Source organism: Lycium barbarum, chromosome 10 (genome assembly GCF_019175385.1).
Source record: "Lycium barbarum isolate Lr01 chromosome 10, ASM1917538v2, whole genome shotgun sequence".
NCBI classification, from domain to species: Eukaryota; Viridiplantae; Streptophyta; class Magnoliopsida; order Solanales; family Solanaceae; genus Lycium; species Lycium barbarum.
The window spans coordinates 87693203-87705337 of NC_083346.1; the positions used below are offsets into that span (position 1 = coordinate 87693203).

A 12135-nucleotide genomic window follows, 5' to 3' on the forward strand; every position below is an offset into this window, starting at 1 on the left:
GGTCATCCAGAACTAATAGAGGTGTTAGTCGGACATTGGGACGATAAGGAAATATTGTTCCACTTTGGTGAAACTGAGATGACTGTGACCTTGAAGGAGATTAGGGATGCCATAGACAGTAATGGAACCTGTCTAAGGAGACGACACAAATCAAATCACACCTGTTATTTCCACAGAGGCCCACAGTCAGCCAAATCATGAAGTTCTTGCACTAACTGAGGCACCCTTGGCACGAGGACCCACTGTAGCCTTTAGAGACCTGTATCGGAGATCAGAGATGTCACTGGGTATACTTTGTATCAGAGGGAGTTCTAGAGTAGAGAAGAGTGGAAGTTGTTAGACCCTTGGCATTCCCCATAGCCTTGCTAGGAACTATGGTGTTTCCACAAGATGAATCGTTGGCCATAGCCACCCGAATGATCTACTTAACCCACGCTATCTGTAGACACGTAATTTTGACCCTCCTCGTGTGTTTTATCTTATAGTTTTAAATATTTCTTTTAATTTTAATTTTTGACGTGTTAGTTTTATTCTATTTTTATTTAGTAGGCTTATTTGCGAAAATCAAAAGGAACAAAATATTTGCTATATTTAGAGTTTAAGTTTTGTGTTTTAAAGAAAGAAAAATTACAAAAACTATGCTTTATAGGTTTCAATTTTGCTTAGCCAGTTATTTATTTTAAGAGTATTTTGTTTTAAGCTATCTAGAAATAGTTCTTAATTTTTTTTTTTTGTTTTTACACCCTTAAAATAAAAAATAAAAAATAATAATAGAAAATGAGCAAAAAGGATTATACCACCTCACCATAAAATGACAAAACTTGATAACAAACCTTATTTTTTTAGTTATCTAGGAATAGTTATTAAATATTTATCTTTTATATTAAAAAAAAAAAAAGGGGGGGGATTACACCACCTAATCACAAAATGACAAAACTTTATAACAAACCTCAAAATGGAAGGGATCACGTTTTTTAAAAAACAAAAAAAGTATTTTTTTATTTCTTTATTGTTATGGGGTGGGTCCCACATAAAAAAAAATAATTAACAAAAAAAAAAAAACGTGAAAAGAAGGGGAGAATCTTTTCTGTTGTTGGCAGAGTAACAACATGCTCCTCTCCATTTTTTTTTTGTCCTTTTATATAAAGAAAGCAACAAACAAATGAAAAAGGGGGGATGAATCGTCTTCTTCATTCATCATCTTCATTTCTTCACCTATAAACACCACCCTATTCCCGTCACCACCTAAAACCAACGAACCCACCTGAAAATCATCCCAAACACCGCACTTTTTTTTTTTTTCTGTCATTAAAACCCACCTGAAAATACCTTCATAGACACCATGGAACTCATGATTAGATCATTATAGGTTCATTCTCAAAAAAAAAAAAAAAATGTGTTGTCGAGTTCGAAGCTGTCCGGTCTAGGTGTTGTCGAGGTCCAAGGCTACAGCAGGTTCATTCCGGTGTGATTTGAGGTTCATATGCTCTTTCTTTGTTTATACTCTCATATGTATTTAAATCTCATTTGGATCCGATTATATGAACATATTTGAGCATGATTATAAATATGATGCTATGAGCTTCGTACTTATTTTATATTTTGGACAGAGAATGAATTAGTTTTGATCTATGCCGTTTGATTATCTTAATAATACTAAATTACGGCTTCAGTTCGTTATTTGCAGAATCTGTTTTTTTTTTAAAAAAAAAAGAAAAAAAACATTTGATGTCTTCTTCTTATTTTTCTATTCATAGTTTAGTCGTCTCTTTCCATTATTTTTGGCTGGTTTCTATTTCTGTTCATGTACATATTTTTAGCTTGGGTTAATTCTTTGAGGCCTACTCTCACACTCTTAATTCTTAAAAATCTGTTAATTGTTCAAAACAATGATTAATATTGGTTCGTAGGAAACAATTTAGCTACAGTTTCTGTTCGTTTTAAACCTGGTTCATGTTGATGTTTTAAATGGATTTATATAGTGCTCATGGAATTTTACTTAGTGGATAAAAAATGTTTGCATGGTTTGCTTTCTGTTATGGACTAGATTTTAAAGGATTGAAATTATTTTTTTGAGTTTCTTTTTTACTGCTTAGCTCCACATATGCATAACATGGATAGATGTTTTCTTTTCTTTATGAGATTTGATTGCAATACTAATAAAAAGCGTTAAAGGTCATTGAATTATTTAGTTTGCTCAAAATTTTGAGATTAAAAAAGGGGTTCACAAGTTACTGTTCCATGCTTCTCTCCTGGCATTTTGTTAATCTATTGCGTCTTAGTGATTCTAAAGGAATATGGACCGCGTAAATTAATCAGGATTGGAATTTGATTCTGAATTGGCCAGTGATTGCCTTTGCAAATTTAATCGGTTGCGAGTTTTGTTCCGTACGTAAGAAAAATGAATCAGACCTAGATTAACATCAAGACCTGATTAATTAATTATGAAGGAGCGAGATGGGTCGCGAATTTTCTTAAAACCCGTTGTCAAAAATAGTGAAATAATAATAAGAAATTAATAATAACCAAATAATAATAAGTCTCGAATTTTAGAGACAAATAATTGTCTTTAACGCTAGACGAGCTTTAGGCATGTTTCAAGACGTTTGTTTCGATTAAGAATGCAGTTACATATCTTATTTCGAGACGTGCTTTTTAATAACTCAAGGATGCGGTTACGTACCTTGCCAAACTCGTTTTAATAATTAATTTTGTTTCGAATAAGAATGCAGTTATGCATCTTACTTTGAAACGCCTAGAAGATTCGGAATGCGGTTACGCATCCGGTTTAAATCCAATAAATGTTCAACAATAAAAGTACAAGCAAATTAAGGCTCAAATCCATAATATATTCAAAGATTAATTTAAGCTAAATATAAGTCGATAAAGCGACCGTGCTAGAACCACGGGACTCGGGGAATGCCTAACACCTTCTCCCCGGTCAACAGAATTCCTTACCCGGTCTTCTGTTTTCGCGGACCATAATAAAAGAGTCATTTCCTTTTGATTAGGGATTCATTAGGTGACTTGGAACACCAAAACTCAATTCCAAGTGGCGACTCTGAGTAAATAAATAATCCCTTTTCAAAACCGTCATTTCAAATGGAAAACCCTTTAATACGAAAAACTTGCGCATTTATAGCGCGGGGGGCGCAAAAAGGGGTGTGACACTATCTTCTATGGTATAACCAAGGATCAGGAAACAATGTATTTTGACCTGGCACCCATCATCCCGGCGGAAATTTTTCGGGCGTCAGACAAACGCCGGAATGGCTTTCGATACTTCCAGGGATGTAGCATGTTGTTACAATGGTGGATTATCAAGCACATCAGCATTACTAAGGAAGTCCAGTACCTGAGCAACCACAACAGGATAGACCGCCTAAAAAATTATTGCTCGAACCTTGGTTACATGTCGAAAGGGGCGTGGGCGAGTTTCTTTGAAAAGCTGACTTAAGATAAGGTCCAGTGGATGTTTCCCGACTTCATATCGGAAATAGTGGTGGTTCGAGGTAAGAATTGTCCTTTTGTGCCATTGGTAGGGGTTCGAGAAATCCGCCCTTATAATCCATCTTGGGTTTCAAGGTAGTTTGGTAGAAGGCAAGTGATACCTCAGGTAGGAAATCCTGAGCAGTTCTTCATTAGGCACATGGGGCAGAAGATCAAGAACGCTAGGGTGATCCTCAGAGAATTGAATAGTCGAGTGAGTTGGGGTCCAGATACTTTAGCTCCAGACAGGTTCAAAGCAGGATGCGATCCAAGGTATCACGAACTGCTACAGAGACACTTGGCCCGTGCATCCATCCCAAGGCCCACACTCCCTCATGATGCCTAAGAAGAGGAGCGTTTGAAGGAATATCTGGAAGGCACGGATGAGTTTTTAGCCAAGATCTTAGAAGAAACAGATCCGGTGATAATCAGGATAGAGATGTACCAAGAACGGGTTCTAATTCAGACCACTCTTTGGTGGGTGAAGAGGGCCAAGACAAGCCAGGCCTCGAGATCAGCCGCTGGAGGAGAACCCTGCTAATTTACTGCTCTATATCAGCCCCATTTCGTCTTCATCATCTTTGTTAGAAGTCTTGAGGGAGATGGAGAAGTGGAAAGAATAAGAAAATAAGAGTGGGAAGATATTTTTATTACTATTTATTAACTCATAATGATTGTTTGGGGCAATGGTTCACTTTAACAAATGGCACTTGCATGTTTCAATCGATTAAGTAAGCCTTAAATCAAAAAGGCTTTAGGAACACGAATAGTATAAGTGCCTGCAAATTACATGAATGCTTGCTACGTGCTTCACATGCCTATTTGCTATGTGTGTTATCATATATTAAAACATAAATACATTTGATCAGATGATCTAAAACTACATACCAAAAGAAAAACCCAAAAGCTTAAAACTTACCCAAATTTATCTCCATTAAAAGTTTGACTTACAATGGCAAACCAAGGAGAACAAAAACCGCGGACCCTGGGAGAGACAACAGAGATGTTGAGGAACAAGGTGCTACAAATGGAGAAGCACCTCCAAGAAATAGGGAGGAAAATTGAGGAAGTGGACAGATTGCTAGAGATGGTTTAGAACCTGCCAGAGGGCATACCTTAAGAACAATACTATTGGAATGTCCCGGAAGGATTAAGGGATTTGGTGCTGAATTACATACCTTTAGAGAGTAGGCCTATGATGCCTGGAGAAGGGACTCCGGGAGTAATGAATGAAAGTCAAGGAGCTAGGTCAGACTTGTGGGTAATAGAATTAGACCCGCCAGAGGAGTTGGGACCCCAATAGGAAGCCTCCGAACCCGTCAAGGAAGAAGAACCAGAAGAGGGAGAAGAAGAGCGTCAAAACATGGAGGGGGAGGAATTAAAGCCCATTGACATAGAGGCTGGGGGAGAGGAAGAACCATTTGAGATATTTCTTTAGTTTACAGAGGAGGAGAATCATGCCAATGAGGAATCTAATTATTATGCCCCAACAAACGAGGGATCTGACTTCTATGCACCCTCACCCATGCTGGTACCTGCCGCCTCCACTATGGCGTCAGAGAATTTTGGAAGGGCAGGCCTTTCTGACCCTGCTTGGTAGGGAGTAGCTTTTAAAGCCCATTCCTCCCCCATTCAGAGTAGCTCCGCAGCCCGCTACCTGTAAGGAGGTATATGAAAGGATAGTCGCTATAGGAGTGTCTTGCACTACTAGGGCTAGGTTACCGCCGCCCAAGTTGGTGTACGCATACAAAAGGTGCCTGTTTCACCAATCAGGCTGGTTATACCCTGAATGAGTGTCTAGGGTTGAGGAGAAGAATTTATAGCCTAATTAATGATAGGATCATTGGGAATTTGTGGGGGCCACACACCCTACTAGTTCATGACCCTATTATCCCTGGAGAAGGAGTCAATGCTAGTACTCAGATCTGGTGGTATGATTTCATGATCTTTGAGGAATTTTATGCCCGCATATTCTCAACTCTGGCTACTTCAAGGAAGATCAAACCCATGGAACCTGCCCATGAGCCCCCGCCATTAAGGCCTAACAGGAATGAGTTTTTCCTGTATCGTATAGGAGCTATGGGGCACGACATAGAAGAATGCCACGCAGTCAAGCTTGAACTTGAACACAAGATTAGTGCAGGAGATATCTTGGCCATCTTACCACCACAGTAGTGAGATGAAAGGAAAATGAGAGAGCGAGTTCGTAAGGACAACGACTTGCGGAACTATATTCTTGGGTAGATATTAGGTGTCCCCATGTTTGCACATAAAAAGTTCCCCCCCTCCCCCATAAATATTGTAAGGAACCGCGCCGACCTGACGTCTCTATGGAGGGATACACGGGAAGCCCTAGTCAGGCCTGGTCTGGGGATGTCTTTAGGTAGGTTTAGCTTAAAGGATATTTACAAAAGATATATATCCTTCTTTTGAAAAACGAACTACGATTGGGCCTGACTTCCCCTGGTGGGATACGTAGGCAGTCTACGTAACACTCGGCCCCTACATAATATAATTTACAATCCCCCCTCCCCCCAATTTTTGATTTCTGTAATAGGGAAGGGTTTGCCGAAAGTAAGTCAACCATAAAAGCACATTGAACCAAGCTCCACCCAAACGTCAAAAGCCTATAAACATCCGAACCTTTAGAACAAAGGATCAAAAGTGTTCAAGTTTAATATATGACTTTGTGTGCTATGCACTCTTTAAATATCAATGTGTGATATCTTCCCTTTATATTTTTGATAAGTAACTAACTTTGTCTATCGTTGAGTTATTCTTGTCTTATAGAACGAGGTCGATTAGCGTAGTACTGAAAGCTGGCATACTTTAGAAGATATAAAGCCACGTTAGCATCCCTCGCAGACAAAGGCAAAGAGAAGATGACTGGTACCCCCAATAACGGAAATGAGCTCGCTCTCCATGACAGAGACACCCAAGACATACAAGAAGTATCATCTCAAGAAGATGTTATTGCAACATTACTGACTGCTGTTACGGCTCTCCAAGAAATTGTAGCTAGGAATAAGGCAATAAATACAGATAAGGATGCCTCGACGGAGGAAAGAAGGCCTCCTGCTCCGTTTCCTTCGTTGAGCTCACAAATGCCTGATAACTTACCTATATACCTACCAGGAACCATCCCACCTCCACTAAGCTTCACTAACCCAAACCATGCTGGTCCTTTTTACCGCAATCCTCCACCAACAAAATACACTCAAATCCTAGGGACCACTCACTCAGTTCCTTCTGTTATAGCCCGTATATTGTACGTTTGGAAATTTCAAAGTCGTCGTGGAAAGTTAGGGGCGAGATCATTTTCAAAAATTATTTCAATGTACGAGTGGTTGAAAATATTATTTATGATTATTATTAGTATGAAAATGTTGAGAAAGGTTAAGGGCAAAAAGGAGAAATTCGCAAATGATCAATGGAAATAATGTGGGAACTTAGGGGCAAAATGGTAATTTCACGAGGAGTTCAAGAAAATTTCGGAAGAACCCTTGGCCGTGTGACATATCCTATTATGTCTATATTTTATTTAATGGAGGATTAATTATGCACATGAGTGGACAAAGCTTGCAAGAGAAGCCAACCAAGTCATCTTTTATGAAGTAAGAGAAAGAATGCTCAGGATGGTGATGGTGTTGAGGTGAAAGATCTGTAAAAGGACAAGTATGTAGCTATAGTAATATGCTTAGAGGTTTGATAGACAGGGACAGGGAGAATGAAAGTTGTAAGGGTTCCATGCTGAGAGAAAAAATAGCGGAACGCTCAAGGAATATGGGTACACAGCTACAATACGAACATATAGTTAAGAGAGAAGTACGGGCAAGTGAGCTAAGCAAGTGAAAGGACGAATAAGGGATAAAGGTATAAACACAGACTTCATAAAGGACTATTGGCATATAAGGAACCCCATAAAGGGGGGGAGGTCATATTAGGCTTACGAGGAATAACGATGAACGAAATGAGCACCAACACATGAGGTCAAAGATAAATATACCTGTATCGAGAAATACGAGAGGAAGGATTAAAGAGGAGTTGTAGTAAGAATCTAAAGATGTGCCTTTTGGTCATGAAACAGTAACCGAAAAGAGATGACCTGAGAAAGACAAGGAATATGTGTCGGTCCAGCAGATTAGAAGACCCATGACACAGAATAAGTGCCCATATAAGGACGGAGATGCTCGACTATATGGAATGGGCATGGAGAAACGGGCAACTATAAAAGAAACCCCCTCCCGAAGTGCTACGAGGCCCCATAAGGTCAGTTGAACATTCGAGGACGAATGTTCTAAAGGGGGGGATGATGTTATAGCCCGTATATTGTACGTTTGGAAATTCCAAAGTCGTCGTGGAAAGTTAGGGGCGAGATCATTTTCAAAAATTATTTCAATGTACGAGTGGTTGAAAATATTATTTATGATTATTATTAGTATGAAAATGTTGAGAAAGGTTAAGGGCAAAAAGGAGAAATTCGCAAATGATCAATGGAAATAATGTGGGAACTTAGGGGCAAAATGGTAATTTCACGAGGAGTTCAAGAAAATTTCGGAAGAACCCTTGGCCGTGTGACATATCCTATTATGTCTATATTTTATTTAATGGAGGACTAATTATGCACATGAGTGGACAAAGCTTGCAAGAGAAGCCAACCAAGTCATCTTTTATGACTTAGAGAAATTTCTAGAAAATTTGAGAAAAAATTGGAAGGGAAAAGAAGGGAGAAAAACGTCCAAGAGGCATGTGCATGGTCATGTGCCACTACTTATATATATATATATAAGTGTGATGACCAACTAAGACCACAATTCATCAATTGACTTCCTAGAAATTTCAAGAAACTAGAAGAAAAATGAAGAAGGAGAAAAAGAAAACGGCCAAGAGGGCTGGTTCATATTGATCATAAAAAAATTACTTCTTCAAGCTTTCATATCAATTGGAAGGTCCTCGTCAACGTGGAGTAGTTGTTAGAACAAGAAAACCGCTCGTTGTTGCATTTTATCAAGCTAGCCGAGAGGAAAAAAGGGTGAAGAAGAAGGTGAGGTTTAACCTTCTCTTTTATGTATTATGAATGGTTTACGTATGTTATTGAATGTGGAAATGATGGAAATTCATGAAATATTGCATGTTCAAGTTTGGCCGTGTATTGTGTGTAATGTGTAGGAATAACGAATTAAGTGTATTTAGCATGATTATGTGGTGTTGTAAGGTATAGAAAATGAATAAAAATCATGGAATATGTATGTTATGGTGTTGGCCAAAAATGGGCTGATTTGGTGAAGGCATGGTGGACTAATGTGATGCGATATTTTGGTTGCCGTTGTTGTGAGTTCTATGATGTAAATTGAAGTTGTAATCGTGTGGGCTGGTTTGGAGGCTAATATAATTTTAATGTGGTCTTTAGTGTTGATGAAAATAATGTTGCTAATGTTTAGATTGTTAGTATGGTTAATGAGTTTGGAAGAAAAGAAGTGTGTTGTTGATATTTTCTTGGACTTGGAAGGTTTTGGGTTGCCTTATGTTTTGGGTCGGGTTGTTTTGGAAAATTTTGTGGATTGTTGGAAATGTTATGGAAGCATGTTTGAATGGTTTTGGATTGATTATATATGTTGATTTGAACGTAATTGGAATGTCGTCGCATTATGCAAAAGAAGGTTGTTGATGTTAAAGTGCGTTTACCTTATTGGTCGATGTTGTTAGAATCAGTGTTTTAAAAGGCGAAGGCGTAAGGCGGGGCGTTTTACGTCTGCCTCAGTGAGGCGTAAGCCCCGAGGCACGAGGCGTAAGCCCCATGGGGTTTTAATTTTTAATATTTTATAAAATGATATAATTATAATCAATACTTTTAAATAGGTGAAATAGCGTAAAAAATGAAGAAAACTATAAATAAGTGATATATATATATAAATAAATAAATATATATATATATATATATATATATATATATATATATATATAAAAGTTCACGTGACGATGGGGCCCAAAGAGCACCGGCTGAACTCAAGAGATATATATATATGCTCCACCACAAAAAAAAAAAATTTAATTAGAACAATATATTATACGTCTATATATATATATATATATATATATGCTCTACCCCCACAAAAAAACTAATTAGAACAATCTATTATACGCTACTTACAAGTACAAGTGACTGCTCGTTATTTTTTTGAGATAGTAGAAGACAAGATAAATAGTTGGAAAAGAACATATATTAGGCATTCTAGCAATAAAAAAAAGTCTTGACTTTTAAATTTAATGTTTCAATTCCTTTTTAAAACATTTGAGTAATTACATGTTGACTTTTGAGAATTTGGGCATTATACTGAGGACTTATTTAACAAATTTCGTTTTAATTTGAAAAAAAACGCCCGGGCTTACGCCCCAAACGCCCGGGCGTACGCCCCAAACGCCCAGGCGTACGCCCCAAATTGCTGGGCGTACGCCTTTCGATACTTTCGCCCCCCACCATAGCCTCGGGGCAATTTAGGTACGCCTCGCATCGAGGCTCGCCCCGAGGCTCGCCCCGAAAACGCCTTTTAAAACACTGGTTAGAATGTTTGTTGTCATTGCTGTTGATATTGCGGCCGGGTCAAATTCCCGGATTGTTGTTGTTGATTTGGGGCCGAGCCGTATTCTCGGGGTTGGTGTATTTACAGGGGAAATGCTGCCGAAATTTCGGAAGACAAAGTGTTACTTTAAAGAATCAACTTCTAAATGCCCTAATTAAGTTTTGGTAAACATGACCAATTTGTAGATTTTGGCGGATTTGGAACGTGAATTTGGAGTCGCATAAGAAGCAGAAAAGGCATGTAACGCTTTACCCTTCCTTCTTTGGCATGTCTTAGATGTAATAGGATTGGATACGGGCCTCGGGGACGATCCTATCCCTAGAAATCCGAAATTGAATTTGGCCCTTTTTCATTCAGTAAGATTGAATTCAAAATGTTATCAAATGTTGGGAAACTACCTAAACAACTATAAATTGCACCAATGAGATCCGACTACCCTAAAACCCTCACAAGTGACGTCATGAAGTGTAATGTACGTAAATTTGGTACGCCGCCTCATTTGACCCGAGGTGGGCCCATTGTCCCCGGATTTTCCTTATTGTTCCGTTTGATTTATTTTGAAGCAGAATCCAAAGAAAACTCTTGATCCTTATTCCGTGCACCGAATGACAAGTACTGTGACTATGCTAACGAGGATACTCCTATGATGACAATGATAATGATGATGTTAAGAAAGAGAATATGCCTATGATAAGTACGATAAGAATGATTCCATGACTAAGAGTCTTGAGCTAAGAATCCTATGTGAATATGAAAGTGTTATACTAGTTCTTGATCCTCAATTCTATTCCTTAGCTATGACACTAGTTTCTAAAAGACTTCAAAGCATATGCGTTGGCGGTTATAATGTCCATGATTTCATTCTGTGCTCTCTCTTAAGGCTATTTTCCGTTGGTAGTCTCGCCTTAAAATACTCGTTCCTTCAAGGTGAGACAAAGTGACCATGATTATTCCATAATGTAATCGGAGGTCACCGACCTTATGTCACTCCGATGGACACATGACTTTGTTTGGGCTCTCATGCATGCCAATTGTATGACATATGTATATGAATGTGAATATGTATATGTATATGTATATGGGGAAAATGGGAAGGGCCACTGTTATATCACCACCTGATTCAGCTGGATTTCGTCCCGGACGCGGGATATGGGAGAGCCGGATACGGCGTCTGTATATGTGATATATATAAAATATGATTGGGACACTGTTGGGGAGGGGGGTGGGAGAGCCGATGCACTCGGCGTCTGTGAATGTAAATAAAGGACACCGTTTTCTGAAATGTTCTGTTTTCTGTATATGTAAATAAGAAGTACCGTTTTCTGGAAAGGAACTAAGCATGCATGGCATCCGCCTGAAAGGCATTCACATGTACAGGTTACATCTGTCCCAGATAAGCTCCATATGTTTGTTCCGTTATTATTCATACTGCATATGCCTTTATTATGTTACTATTTATGCCTTACATACTCAGTACATTACTCGTACTGACCCCTCTTCTTCGGGGGCTGCGTTCATGCCGCGCAGGTACACCAGATGAGCCACAGTTATCATAGAAGATGTTCCAGCGGGGTTAGCAGGCTCCACTCGTTCTGGAGTGCTGCCGAGTCAGAGTATCTGAGCCATGATGTTTGCTTGATGTTAGAGACTTTGCAGATAGAGTCGTAGGTATTGGGTTGTCAGTCTGTAAGCGGCTCCAGCAGCCGATATGTTATTATGTTTCATGTCACGAGTCTTATATGATGTCAGATTCTACTTATGAAGAAAAATAATTTGGGAGAGCTTACTATGTATTTATTTCTTAAGTGATTCAAGAGTTTCTATATGTAACAAGAGTCAGCAGGTTCGCTCGGCTCCAGATATGGGGTCGGGTACCCATCACACCCTAGTAAAGTCTGGGTGTGAAACCTTCTTACCAGGTTCCTTAACCTATTTTCATTAATCCAGTAAGCCAATTATGTACTCCAGCTCTACCAACTGGGTAGACCACCACTGCCCCACTCAACCATACCACCCACCAAATCTTATTTTTCACTCTTAATATCCCAGGTGAATTCTGCCCAGG

General features: G+C 38.9%; 1 long non-coding RNA gene across 1 annotated transcript; it reads left to right on the forward strand.

The window, feature by feature from the left end:
- Nucleotides 1–264: 264 nt before the first annotated feature.
- On the forward strand, nt 265–11895 carry LOC132614893 (uncharacterized). The gene is made up of 2 exons (XR_009572490.1): nt 265–1477; nt 11598–11895. It is a non-coding gene; the product is annotated as an uncharacterized LOC132614893 (long non-coding RNA).
- The last annotated feature ends 240 nt before the right edge of the window (nt 11896–12135 follow it).